Source organism: Rattus norvegicus, chromosome 1 (assembly GCF_021556685.1).
Source record: "Rattus norvegicus strain SHRSP/BbbUtx chromosome 1, alternate assembly SHRSP_T2T, whole genome shotgun sequence".
Lineage (NCBI taxonomy): Eukaryota > Metazoa > Chordata > Mammalia > Rodentia > Muridae > Rattus > Rattus norvegicus.
In genome coordinates, this window is record NC_141534.1 from 265,037,739 (window position 1) to 265,051,559 (window position 13,821).

A 13,821-nucleotide genomic window follows, 5' to 3' on the forward strand; every position below is an offset into this window, starting at 1 on the left:
ACCGAAGTTAAATCAGGAACAGATAAACCAGTTAAACAACCCCATAACTCCTAAGGAAATAGAAGCAGTCATTAAAGGTCTCCCAACCAAAAAGAGCCCAGGTCCAGACGGGTTTAGTGCAGAATTCTATCAAACCTTCATAGAAGACCTCATACCAATATTATCCAAACTATTCCACAAAATTGAAACAGATGGATCACTACCGAATACCTTCTACGAAGCCACAATTACTCTTATACCTAAATCACACAAAGACACAACAAAGAAAGAGAACTTCAGACCAATTTCCCTTATGAATATCGACGCAAAAATACTCAACAAAATTCTGGCAAACCGAATCCAAGAGCACATCAAAACAATCATCCACCATGACCAAGTAGGCTTCATCCCAGGCATGCAGGGATGGTTTAATATACGGAAAACCATCAACGTGATCCATTATATAAACAAACTGAAAGAACAAAACCACATGATCATTTCATTAGACGCTGAGAAAGCATTTGACAAAATTCAACACCCCTTCATGATAAAAGTCCTGGAAAGAATAGGAATTCAAGGCCCATACCTAAACATAGTAAAAGCCATATACAGCAAACCAGTTGCTAACATTAAACTAAATGGAGAGAAACTTGAAGCAGTCCCACTAAAATCAGGGACTAGACAAGGCTGCCCACTCTCTCCCTACTTATTCAATATAGTTCTTGAAGTTCTAGCCAGAGCAATCAGACAACAAAAGGAGGTCAAGGGGATACAGATCGGAAAAGAAGAAGTCAAAATATCACTATTTGCAGATGATATGATAGTATATTTAAATGATCCCAAAAGTTCCACCAGAGAACTACTAAAGCTGATAAACAACTTCAGCAAAGTGGCTGGGTATAAAATTAACTCAAATAAATCAGTTGCCTTCCTCTATACAAAAGAGAAACAAGCAGAGAAAGAAATAAGGGAAACGACACCCTTCATAATAGACCCAAATAATATAAAGTACCTCGGTGTGACTTTAACAAAGCAAGTAAAAAATCTGTACAATAAGAACTTCAAGACAATGAAGAAGGAAATTGAAGAAGACCTCAGAAGATGGAAAGATCTCCCATGCTCATGGATTGGCAGGATTAATATAGTAAAAATGGCCATTTTACCAAAAGCAATCTACAGATTCAATGCAATCCCCATCAAAATACCAATCCAATTCTTCAAAGAGTTAGACAGAACAATTTGCAAATTCATCTGGAATAACAAAAAACCCAGGATAGCTAAAGCTATCCTCAACAATAAAAGGACTTCAGGGAGAATCACTATCCCTGAACTCAAGCAGTATTACAGAGCAATAGTGATAAAAACTGCATGGTATTGGTACAGAGACAGACAGATAGACCAACGGAATAGAATTGAAGACCCAGAAATGAACCCACACACCTATGGTCACTTGATTTTTGACAAAGGAGCCAAAACCATCCAATGGAAAAAAGATAGCATTTTCAGCAAATGGTGCTGGTTCAACTGGAGGGCAACATGTAGAAGAATGCAGATCGATCCATGCTTATCACCCTGTACAAAGCTTAAGTCCAAGTGGATCAAGGACCTCCACATCAAAACAGACACACTCAAACTAATAGAAGAAAAACTAGGGAAGCATCTGGAACACATGGGCACTGGAAAAAATTTCCTAAACAAAACACCAATGGCTTACGCTCTAAGATCAAGAATCGACAAATGGGATCTCATAAAACTGCAAAGCTTCTGTAAGGCAAAGGACACTGTGGTTAGGACAAAACGGCAACCAACAGATTGGGAAAAGATCTTTACCAATCCTACAACAGATAGAGGCCTTATATCCAAAATATACAAAGAACTCAAGAAGTTAGACCACAGGGAAACAAATAACCCTATTAAAAAATGGGGTTCAGAGCTAAACAAAGAATTCACAGCTGAGGAATGCCGAATGGCTGAGAAACACCTAAAGAAATGTTCAACATCTTTAGTCATAAGGGAAATGCAAATCAAAACAACCCTGAGATTTCACCTCACACCAGTGAGAATGGCTAAGATCAAAAACTCAGGGGACAACAGATGCTGGCGAGGATGTGGAGAAAGAGGAACACTCCTCCATTGTTGGTGGGATTGCAAACTGGTACAACCATTCTGGAAATCAGTCTGGAGGATCCTCAGAAAATTGGACATTGAACTGCCTGAGGATCCAGCTATACCTCTCTTGGGCATATACCCAAAAATGCCCCAACATATAAAAAAGACACGTGCTCCACTATGTTCATCGCAGCCTTATTTATAATAGCCAGAAGCTGGAAAGAACCCAGATGCCCTTCAACAGAGGAATGGATACAGAAAATGTGGTACATCTACACAATGGAATATTACTCAGCTATCAAAAACAACGACTTTATGAAATTCATAGGCAAATGGTTGGAACTGGAAAACATCATCCTGAGTGAGCTAACCCAATCACAGAAAGACATACATGGTATGCACTCATTGATAAGTGGCTATTAGCCCAAATGTTTGAATTACCCTAGATGCCTAGAAGAAATGAAACTCAAGACGGATGATCAAAATGTGAATGCTTCACTCCTTCTTTAAAAGGGGAACAAGAATACCCTTGGCAGGGAAGAGAGAGGCAAAGATTAAAACAGAGACTGAAGGAACACCCATTCAGAGCCTGCCCCACATGTGGCCCATACATATACAGCCACCCAATTAGACAAGATGGATGAAGCAAAGAAGTGCAGACCGACAGGAGCCGGATGTAGATCGCTCCTGAGAGACACAGCCAGAATACAGCAAATACAGAGGTGAATGCCAGCAGCAAACCACTGAACTGAGAATAGGACCCCCGTTGAAGGAATCAGAGAAAGAACTGGAAGAGCTTGAAGGGGCTCGAGACCCCATATGTACAACAATGCCAAGGAACCAGAGCTTCCAGGGACTAAGCCACTATCCAAAGACTATACATGGACTGACCCTGGACTCTGACCTCATAGGTAGCAATGAATATCCTAGTAAGAGCACCAGTGGAAGGGGAAGCCCTGGGTCCTGCTAAGACTGAACCCCCAGTGAACTAGACTGGTGGGGGGAGGGCGGCAATGGGGGGAGGGTTGGGAGGGGAACACCCATAAGGAAGAGGAGGGGGGAGGGGGATGTTTGTCCGGATACCGGGAAAGGGAATAACACTTGAAATGTATATAAGAAATACTCAAGTTAATAAAAAAAATAATAAAATGTAAAAAAAAGAAATATTTCTAAAAATGATTTGTAAAATTTGAGTCTAAGAAAATTTTCTAAATGTGAGTTAAAATCTTGTTACCTTCTACTCTGACTTGAGACTGAAGTTTTCAGTTACACAAAAAGGTTGCTTGCATGACAGCAGAAGAACTGTGACTGAGGTGATTCGAACATTCACTCAAGCACATCTGAAAAATCCCAGGTTCTGGAACTGAATCTGAGATTCCTTCATCTGTGCCTAGCTGAAGTTTTTCTTGAATGACCTAAATGCTATTCCCTAAGTTCCCCCAAAACTGTTATCTGATGTGAGGTCCAAGTTTCTCTAAGATGGATACTTTCAGTCACTTAGCCAATAACATGAAAAACCTAAACTATCTTCCAACATATCGCAGCTCCATCCAATGTGTCTGCTTCCTTATTCAGTGTTTACATATTACAGGAGGTCTTACTGTGTAGCCCAGGCTGGCCTCAGACTTAATTTTCCTCCTACCTCAGCTTTTTATGTAGCTGAGATTACAGATGTGTACAAAACAGCCAGTTTAACATATCTGTTCTTGGTTGGGGAAAGTTACTTTAGACTTGCTTAATATATTCTTTTGTAAGATAATTCATGAAAGGAATGTGTTCTACCTTGTTTAGTGTCCATGGAGAAGTTTTGAATGGGGAAAGAATGAAAAGTTAGGCCTTTTGAATAAACATTCTGAGAGCATTCAGTCCACATAACGTTACTTGTATATACATTTTTAGGGTCAGTCAGTGTTTGACAACCAGTTGGTGTTCACTTTCCTGGGGAGGAACCCTCTCCCATTTCAGCTTTCCTCAGTTGCCTAGAGTGTGATTTTGAGGCCTCCTGGCCTCTTTCCTATCTTCTTTAGTCCATCCATTGGTATCATTCTTGTTCAGCATCATTCTTGTTCATTCATGCTTGAGCAGTCATGTTCATGAGACTTTCAGGGTGTAGCTTCTGACATTACTAAGGAGACAAACTCTCACAGCAAACTCCCTGATCCTCAAGTCTCTTCCAATAGTTCTGTCTCTTCCAATAGTGCTGCAGTGTGTGCTAAGCCAACAGTTTGATAGATAAGAACTTAGCACCTGCCGCAGTTTTCAATAGTTGAACAAACAGAGTTATGGAGTTTTGCCGTGTCTACCATATCCACCTAGCCTCTCATCAACCAAATACCATTTCTTTAAGCGTGTCAGGTTTTTCCATAGAAAACACTTCCCCAACCCACTAGATGAAGAAAATCTTTTCCAAGAGTGTCCAATCAAAAAGCATGCATGTTTGCAAGAAGACACACATTTATTTTTATTGCCAAAAATAAAATATAATGATTGGAATGGCTCCTATCTTGATTAATAAACATATATTTGAAACTAGTTATAATGACTTAAAATTCATGGTCTGAATCATGATTCCTTTCATATGTCAATTTAATGGAGTCCGGCTGCAGTTTTTGGTTACTTAATGCTGGCTTACTCTGAAGGATCAATGCTTCATTTAAATCGGTGCTTAATGACTTCTCAAGAAGTATGTAATGCTAAGACAAGGTCTCTCTGGAACCCAGGATATACTTGAGCCATCTGTTTCTGCTATCAAAACTTAAAGCATACAATTAAATTGAAATATTAGACTCAAACAGAAATCCCCTGAAACACAAATTCTAACAGCATGTGACATACTTGACGCTCAATGACTACTGAGCATTATGGGTGCCTAAGAGCGATTTTCAGCCACTGGAGAGGACAGCCAAAAAGGTGCTACAAACCAAATCTGGATGAGAATCTGAGTCTTTTGATCCCTTGTCTGGTATTTCTACGAAAACATTTTAGAACCAGCTTGTGACAGATGATGAATATCTTTGGAATTAAGAGGTAAATATAGAACGAAAAGAGACTTCTATCTGAAGAATAAAATTGGAGAGGAAAAAAGAACCAACTTTCAATCAATAAGACACTTGATAAGCCAGAGTGGTATATAAAAGCCTGAATCCCAGCTGGACGTATTTAAAATGCTGCCTTGCAGTTTGGTTTATCTTCCCCGATAGATGAGTGTGATATGCTGATGTTTAGGACAAAGTATGTGACAAGCACCAAGGACAACGTGTCCTGTTACATATGAATTTGCACACATACATCTATAGGTAATCTGAGATGTTGACAGATGGCATGATTTACTTTCCCCCTTTTCTATAACCTTGATTTCATATATTTAAACTGTCTGGTGTACAATGCCTTGTGAAGAAACAATATGTTTTAAAGAAAGCAGTTCCGAAGGATTCCGATGCCTTTTTAAACTAAATAACATCAGTGCTGCTTTGTGAGCTTCAACCACCTGGACGAACGCTCTTCTTAAAATGCAAATTTTGATCCAGTAGGTGGAGCCGCGAATTTGCATTTTCAACACACTCCAGAGGATGTCCGCGCCGCTGAGCAAGCGGGAGCACTTAGTGTTGCAGGGGTCTAACTGCTGCTGCTAATTATAATAGCCGGTCTTTTCATCACTCAACCATATGTAGTTTCTGGCAATCCTGGTCTGGAATGGTTTCCCCCTGGTTGTAAGTGCTGTGGTGATTTCTAAGTAAATGGAACCCTGGGGTGTTCTTAGTTTTCTTGTGGTTAATAAACAGAAACACGAGGGAACACTATTTTAAACTGTTGAACACACATCATGTAACTGGAAATATTCTTCAATAGTTGTTTTTCCCATCAGGTAATTTTTTTATCTTGATATTTGTGATGGAGGCTGTAATGATGGCATTGATTGTTTAAATGTATGAGCAATTGGAGGGTAATTATGAATTAGAGAAAAACAGCAATGACAGACTGTTCAGCAAGCAAAATGAGGCTGTAATATGAATGCTAATTTTCAACACATTTTCATACACTTTCATGTATTTTCCCGAGGAAAATTAAATAAGCCATTTAAAGAATGACTAGATGTGACATTGGCCTAACATTTGTGAAAGCAAAAAGGTCAAAAACTTAAACTTAGGAAGAAAGTTGGGTGAAATAAGATGCCTTCAAAATTAATATGTAATCAGTGACCATAAAGTAAAAACTGACTAATTCTATGATAATGCCCACAGTTACTGAGTGTTTTATAGTATGTACCAGGATGCTCAACTTGATATGTGCACTATTTCAACAAATGCCTTCTTTAAATGGTACAGAAGCTTAATAATACATGCAAAGTAAAATATTTGGTATATGGTGGTGAGTACTTCAATTATATCAAGTTTTAAGCACTATATTTGGACACTCATTCAACTGAAGGCTTTGCTAATATGTGCCAGGCCTTTCCCGGGTAATTGGGGAAACTACTGCATACAAATACAAGAAGACATAAACTCTGTCTTTGTGGAATCTACCTCACAATGGAGATAAGAAGATACTATATTTATATTAGAACTTGATCTCTTAGTTCTGTAGTACTGACTGAGAAAGGGAATGGTAACCTCCTTGTTTGGACTTCAGTTTCTCCTATTATAGAATAAGGATTTCACATCAGGTTTTTAAGTTTAGAAAGTTCTATGTCAACCAAAGTTCAAACCTTTTCATTGACCTTTGAGGTTTCTTATATTGGTTCAAAGATGAACAGAATATGTAGTTCACTCAGGCCTCCTGATTTGATGCCATCAGCTGGGATTCTTATTCCAATAATTATTACTATAGATATTACTCCTCTTTGTCCTCCTCCTCATCCTCCTCCTCTTCCTCCTCCTCCTCCTGCTACTACTACTATTGCTGTAGCCAATGACAAAATACTAAAAATGAGGGTGCTGTGGGAGGAGTTGATGACTCCTGGCTAAGTGTTTATGTGACTGTGAGCCTCTCCAAGACTCTTTTCTTTTTGATTCAGTCTACTAATGGCCTTCTATCTTCTTTGCAGGCTGTGTGACATTGTCACAGATGAAACCAATTCAATGGAGTTGGGACTTCATATATAAGAATCACTGCAATTGGTATAAATTAATTTTGAGAGCACTTCAACAAGTTTCCATGCTCTAAAAGTATTTTACCCCCTGGTTCCCAGAAGACATTGTTTCGTTCCCTATTCAGCGGGTTCTCTTTTAGGAGTTTCGCATCTAAATTTTATCTAGTCCTTTGTAAACAAAATGGACAGCACTACCGCTGGCTTCGGAATGAACCTGGGGATGGACTGTCTACAATACTTCTGTAGAAAATGGGTGTCAGTAGGAAATTGAGGCAGACTTGCCAGGGTTCTTTTCAGTCATAAATTTCTTCATCATAATAATGCATTTGATTGCCCAATGTGTCAGGACTGACACTGAACCCTGTTAAATGGGGGATTTTCCCTTAAGAAGCAGAACTTTGTAGACAGAATTACAGAACGTTAGTGGCTGTTCTTGACTACTCTCCAAAGCCGACACAGTACAATCTTAATCTTCATTTGAAGTTAAGTGATAATTACGATTAAATGAGGATGCTAGTCTCTTGAGATTTGTGCCCTATCAAGAAAGGATTGTGATCTCTCTCTCTCTCTCTCTCTCTCTCTCTCTCTCTCTCTCTCTCTCTCTCTCTCTTTCTCTCTCTGTAGGATGATGCATTGGGGGACAGATCTGGGAGCATTGTGGGGCTATGGTATTGGATTTCCAGCCTCAAACATTAGAAAACACAATTATTTAACACCCAGGCTGTGCTGTGAGCCTTGGATGACTAACTTAGTTGAACAGTTTCAATAAACTTTGATATAAGAAAGCAATACCAAGGGAACTGGATGTTTCTGGTGTTGGTCTGTAGGGAGGACTGGGCATGCAGTTGTGAAGTATGCGTGTTTCATTTGAAACTTTAAAACATGTAAGTGGCTAGCTTTGTCTTGAGAGGTCATGATGATTAGCTCCATAGGTGAGCCACTGAGTAAGAGGGTGCCCCACTCACTGCTTTTGGTTTATGAAATCTTGTCTGACTCTGAAATTTTACAACAGCCAAAACCCAAACAGTGTTTCCTGCTCCCCCCCCCATTAATATAAAAGAACAAAACATGCTACCTACTTTTAAATTATTTTCCTATCCAAACAGGGAAAGAGTTTAGCAGTATCGAGTAGACTCTAATTTTGTCCTCACTGTCATTGTTTCTGATTAATCTCCCTCTGTCTTAACCGTATAACTAATGGAAAGAACAACCATTTGAGTAAGCTTCAGAGTTTTTGGTCACTACAACGTCCAGGGGATCCAAGGCAGATGGAGATGGAGTTCAACCACAGCCCAAGCTGAGTCTACAGTGTGCAGACAATACAACTCTAGTAAAACTGAGAGAGTGAGTCTTAACAAGGTAAGTGTCTTGTTTGAGTGAGGATAAGGGGCTGGGATCCCACCGAGAAAGGACAAGAAGCTCCACACGTAGGACTTTTCCAAGCCCAGACTTACATATTTCTTCATTTTAGTAGTTTTGGCTTGTATGCCTTATAATGTAATAGTGATTTATGCCTAAAAGTCTTTTGAGAGTGTGTGCATATGTGTATTTGAAATCAAAGACAGTATCTCCCAGTGCCGTGCTGCTAGAGCTCTCTGGACTGTAAAATGGGGATCTTTTTGTACAGTTACTTTGAAGATTAAAATGAGATCATGTCTGTAAAATATAAAAAACAGAAAGAGAATTATTTTTTTATTGAACAACCTAAACTAATAGTTTTTGTACTTAGCTCACAAATGGTATGCCATTTTTTTTCTAGATTTACTTAACCTTAGAACATTTTTTGATTTCTTCCCAGACTTTAGACCTTTTCAAGAACTGAACGTTGGGGAGGATGGGGAGAGGAACACCCAGGTAGGAGGGGAGGGGGAGGGGTTAGGGGGATGTTGGCCTGGAAACCGGGAAAGGGAATAACAATTGTAATATAAATAAGAAATACCCAATTTAATAAAGATGGAGGAAAAAACAAAAAGAACTGAACATTGCTGAGTGGAATATCTTCCTTATCCTCACAACACATTTCCGTCATATTGTTCCCACCTTCATGGTTTCCCTTTCTACTGTGTTTAATGACTAAATCTGTTTGCCAATCAGTCACCAGATCTAGGGTGGACAGAATCGTAGATGGTCTCCTTTATAGTAAAATGAATAAAGTGTTCTCTTACCTATTTGCAGAGGTCATACTTGCTTCCCAAATACCAGCATGTATCACTCTGAATACAAGAGGTAACTGAAGCATCTATCAGATTTTGTCCTGATCCTCACTACACATAAATGACAAGAATTCTCCCAATGAAACCACAGTTATCACATCTATGTGGGTGGTCACTGTTGTGTATTACTTTTCCTGCAATCAATCTATTTTTTTAAAAGTCTGGGTAACACAGCTTCTAGAGTGATAGACATTTACAACATGATGGCGTTACTTCACTGTTGAAAATATTTCTGTGTATTTGTTTGATACAAATTCTTCATTAGATTTAAGTTTCATGTGAGAAGTTATATTATTTCCCCCCAAACAGAACTTGCTCTCTTGATGGCATAAAAGTTTTATTTTGTAAATCTAATTTATTATGTTTTCTTCCACTATTTGTTTGTTGTTAGTGGTGGTGGTGTTGCTCTAAAATAAAATCATTTCCCATTCTGAAGTTTGAAGATGTCTAATAGATACAAATAATAAGTGCATTAAAATTTAATGTCTGTAGCCAATCAGAAGCACAGTAAGATTCTATCTTACCTTAGTTCAATGGTTTTATATTCATGAAGATATGAGAAAATGAGTGAAACTGGATCTTTTTTATCCCCTGGTTTTTCAATTTGTTCCTTGAGAATTACTTGCAATGTGTTTTGGTTATATTTGCCCCTCTCCCTGATTCCTCCCACTTTTATACCCCTTCACTACCCAACCAACTTTATATCCTTTTAATTTTAACTCCCCAAGTCTAATCTGTGCTGTTCCTGTACCCAGACTGTGACCTTCCACTGGGGCATGGGCAACCGACGAGGGCCTAAGCCCTTAGAGAAAACTGGCTCTACCTCTCCCGGCAGCTGTCAATTGCCAATAGAATTGAACCTTTATACGCTGTTGTTAAGAATGTAAATTAATCTAGAGACTGAGGAACTCAGTGTGGATGCTCCTTAAAAAAATTCAAGTTAGAACTGCCAAAGGATGTAGTGAGAAACTTCCCAGGGATATACCCAAAAGAATAAAATCTAGCTTAAAATAGTAATTCTCACAGAGCCATTCTATAGTGGCAATGTTTCAGAATTCACCTATGGAATCAACTTAGATAACAGATACGTTGATAAAATGTGGTATATACACATGAGACTTCTATTCCATTTTATTCGGAAGAATTAAACCGTGCACTCCGGGCAAAGAGCATGGCACTGGGTATCATTATGCTGAAGGAAACAAGTCAGACTCACAAAGATAAATATTGCATATTTTCTCTCATTAGCATGAGAAAGTGTGGTAGTACAAAAGGACGAAGAAAAGAGAAAGCAAGCAAGGCACACTAGTAGAGCAGAATATCATCAAACTATTTTGTATGCATGTACAGAAGTATCATGACGATGCTCAACACTTTGTATAATTATGTGCTCTATAACATTAGAAAAAATACTCAATCACAGAAAAACACACTTGGCATGCACTCACTGATAAGTGGATATTAGCCAAAAAGTTCAAATTACCCAAGATGCAATCTACAGACCACAGGAAGCTCAAGAAGAAGGATGACCAAAATGCAGATGTTCCCACTCTTTCTTAAAAGGGGAAAAATATTCATAGGAGGGGATATGGAAGCAAAGTTTAGAGCAGCGACTCAAGGAATGGCCATTCAGAGCCTGACATACATGTGGTCCATATATATATATATATATATATATATATATATATATATATACAGCTACCAAAACTAGATAAGATTGATGAAGCTAAAAAATGCATGCGGAAAGGGACTGGATATAGATCTCTCCTGAGAGACACATCCAGAGCATGTCCAATACAGAGGTCAATACTAGCAGCAAACCACTGACCTGAGAATAGGACCCCCTTGGGGGGAAATAGAGGAAGGATTGAAAGAGTTGAAGGAGCTTGCAACCCCATAAAAACAACAATGCCAACCAACCAGAGCTTCCAGGGACTAAGCCACTACCAAAAGACTATACATGGACTGACCCAGGGCTCCAACTGGATATGTAGCCTTGTTGGGGCACCAGTGGAAAGGAAAGCCCTTGGTCTTGCCAAGGTTGGACCCCCCAGTGCAGGAAAATATGGGGGAGGGCAATTAGGGGGATGTATAGGGAGAATACCCATATGGGGGAGGGGGAGGGAAGGGAATGGGGGCTTATGGACAGGAAACCAGGAAGGGGAATAACCTTTGAAATATAAGTAAAGAAATACATAATAAAAAATACAAATACAAAATAAAAATACATAATAAAAAAGAAAAGAAAAAGAAAAAAATCTACTTGTTTCCTGAAAATCTTCAGATCCTAGCATCAACGTTTAAATAAATAATGCATTGCTAATTAAACTATGTGTATTGGAAAATTAAGAGCCTTTTTTTCCTTTTTCTGTACAGATACAGAGATAATTCAGAACCAGCTCTCCTTCGAGCATGGCAATCTTTTACTTGCCATCTTGATGTACAGCAAATGGTTCAGTAGACGACCAGTCACTGTTGAGACCGTGAGGTGAAAATTAAAATGGGCATGTGATTTTCCAATGAGGCCATTTCAGACTGGTCTGCACAATGTCCCTCAGACAGTATTCTAAGGAATAGCTCTCCATTGTTTCCAGAGTGACACCAGATGACCAGTCTGAAAAGCCTATTACCCGTCTCCATTTGCTTCTCAGATCTTATTATGATAGGAAAACTTTGTTCAAATCAGGTTCAATTACACTAGGACTTGAGTAATAATTACATAGCTGCTTTTAATGTAGTTACTTAAAGGGATAGTCTCCAGATAAGTTTCTCTTTCTTATTAAAAACTGGTTATTAATAAGAAATAGGTGATTGTGTCCACATTTTCCTTATCACCTGATATGAAAGCTTGTACCTTCTAAGTGTGAAAAAACATGGAGAGAATGTCTCCATAGTTACAAATGTATTCCTGTCTCTTTTGTTTCTGATGAGAAAACTCTTTCTGGAAAGCTTTTATTGATGCCTTCTAATACAATCAAATGTGCAAACAGCATTCTTAACACATTTAAATAGTTCTGGTGGAGCGAAGATGAGTTCTCCTTTCAGTACCTGAGATAAGAAAGGGCAGTAACTGCTTCCTTTCATGCTCTTACCATAAAGTCGGTTCCATTCTAAATTTATGCTAAAATCCAGTCTGTAAATTTTAGCCTCCTTGCAACTTTGAAAGGAATCAAGCTTCTGTAGCAAAGACCTTGGGCACCAGAGCAAGAGAAGAATCCCAGAAACTGCCTCAATTACATCTTATGACTTGATAACAGCACAGACTTCATCATCTCTAAAACAACAAAATATGACCTGTTCCTATAAACTCGTGCTGGAGATAAAGAATTTCAGATGCTTGCATTCCATGAGGGACACGGAGGTCTCCACTGTCCACCCCATCTTCAACTCACTGTCTTCTGTTCCCTCTCTCTACCATCAGAGCACCTGCAGAGACACAGACGTCAGTATAAAAGGCTTTGTTTCTAAATTGGATATATTTCTTTATTTACATTTCAAATGTTACTGTCTTTCCCAGTTTCCTGTCCATAAGCCCCCTATCTCCTCCCCCTCCCCCATAAAGGTTCTCCCCCATCCACACCCCCTTACCACCACCCTGCAACATTCCCCTGCACTGGGGGTCCAACCTTGGCAGGACCAAGGGCTTCTCCTTCCACTGGTGCCCAACAAGGCCATCCTGTGCTCCATATGCAGCTGGAGCCCTGGGTCTGTCCATGTGGAGTCTTTGGGGAGTGATTTCTTTTGTTCCTTTTACAGAGTGGTAAGCTCCTTGGATGTTGGAACTGTGCTTTGCACTTTGACAGCTGCCAATCAGTGTAGCTTGGTGTCTGACACGTAGATGACCAAAAACCAGTCATATGTTTACTGGAAAAACTGTTACCATTTATTAAGCACTGCGTATGTTGGATTTAACTGAGCCCTGTGGCAACTGAATTGTGCTATTTTCCTATTTTACAGGTGAGCACACCATAGTCTGAGGCGGAAATCTTACCGGAAGTCCCAATGACAGTGACCATAGTGAAGACCTTTATTGTATTTCAAGGCAATTGTCAGAGGCTACTATCTCTGGTCACGCCTGTGTACTACTGGAACACCATGGGTCAGAGTAGCCTTGGCAATTATTCTCAGAAATGTTACTGTTACTACTAGAGGAGACCAGTCTTCTGGGGCCCTGTGTCAGACAACAGGGCAATCCAAACCTATTAGCACTCACCGTTCTCTCACATTATCACAAAGAAGCAAGTATTCCCATTTCGACAACTAATGAGAATCAGCCATAAAAATACAGAGAAGCTTACTCTTTCCTCACTTCCAAACGTCGAATTTATACATTTTTGCCCTAATCTATAAAGTTCCTAATTTATAAAGTTTTGCCCTAACTTCTAATTTACAAATATATAAACCAATCCTGTGCCTTCCCAGAGAAATTCA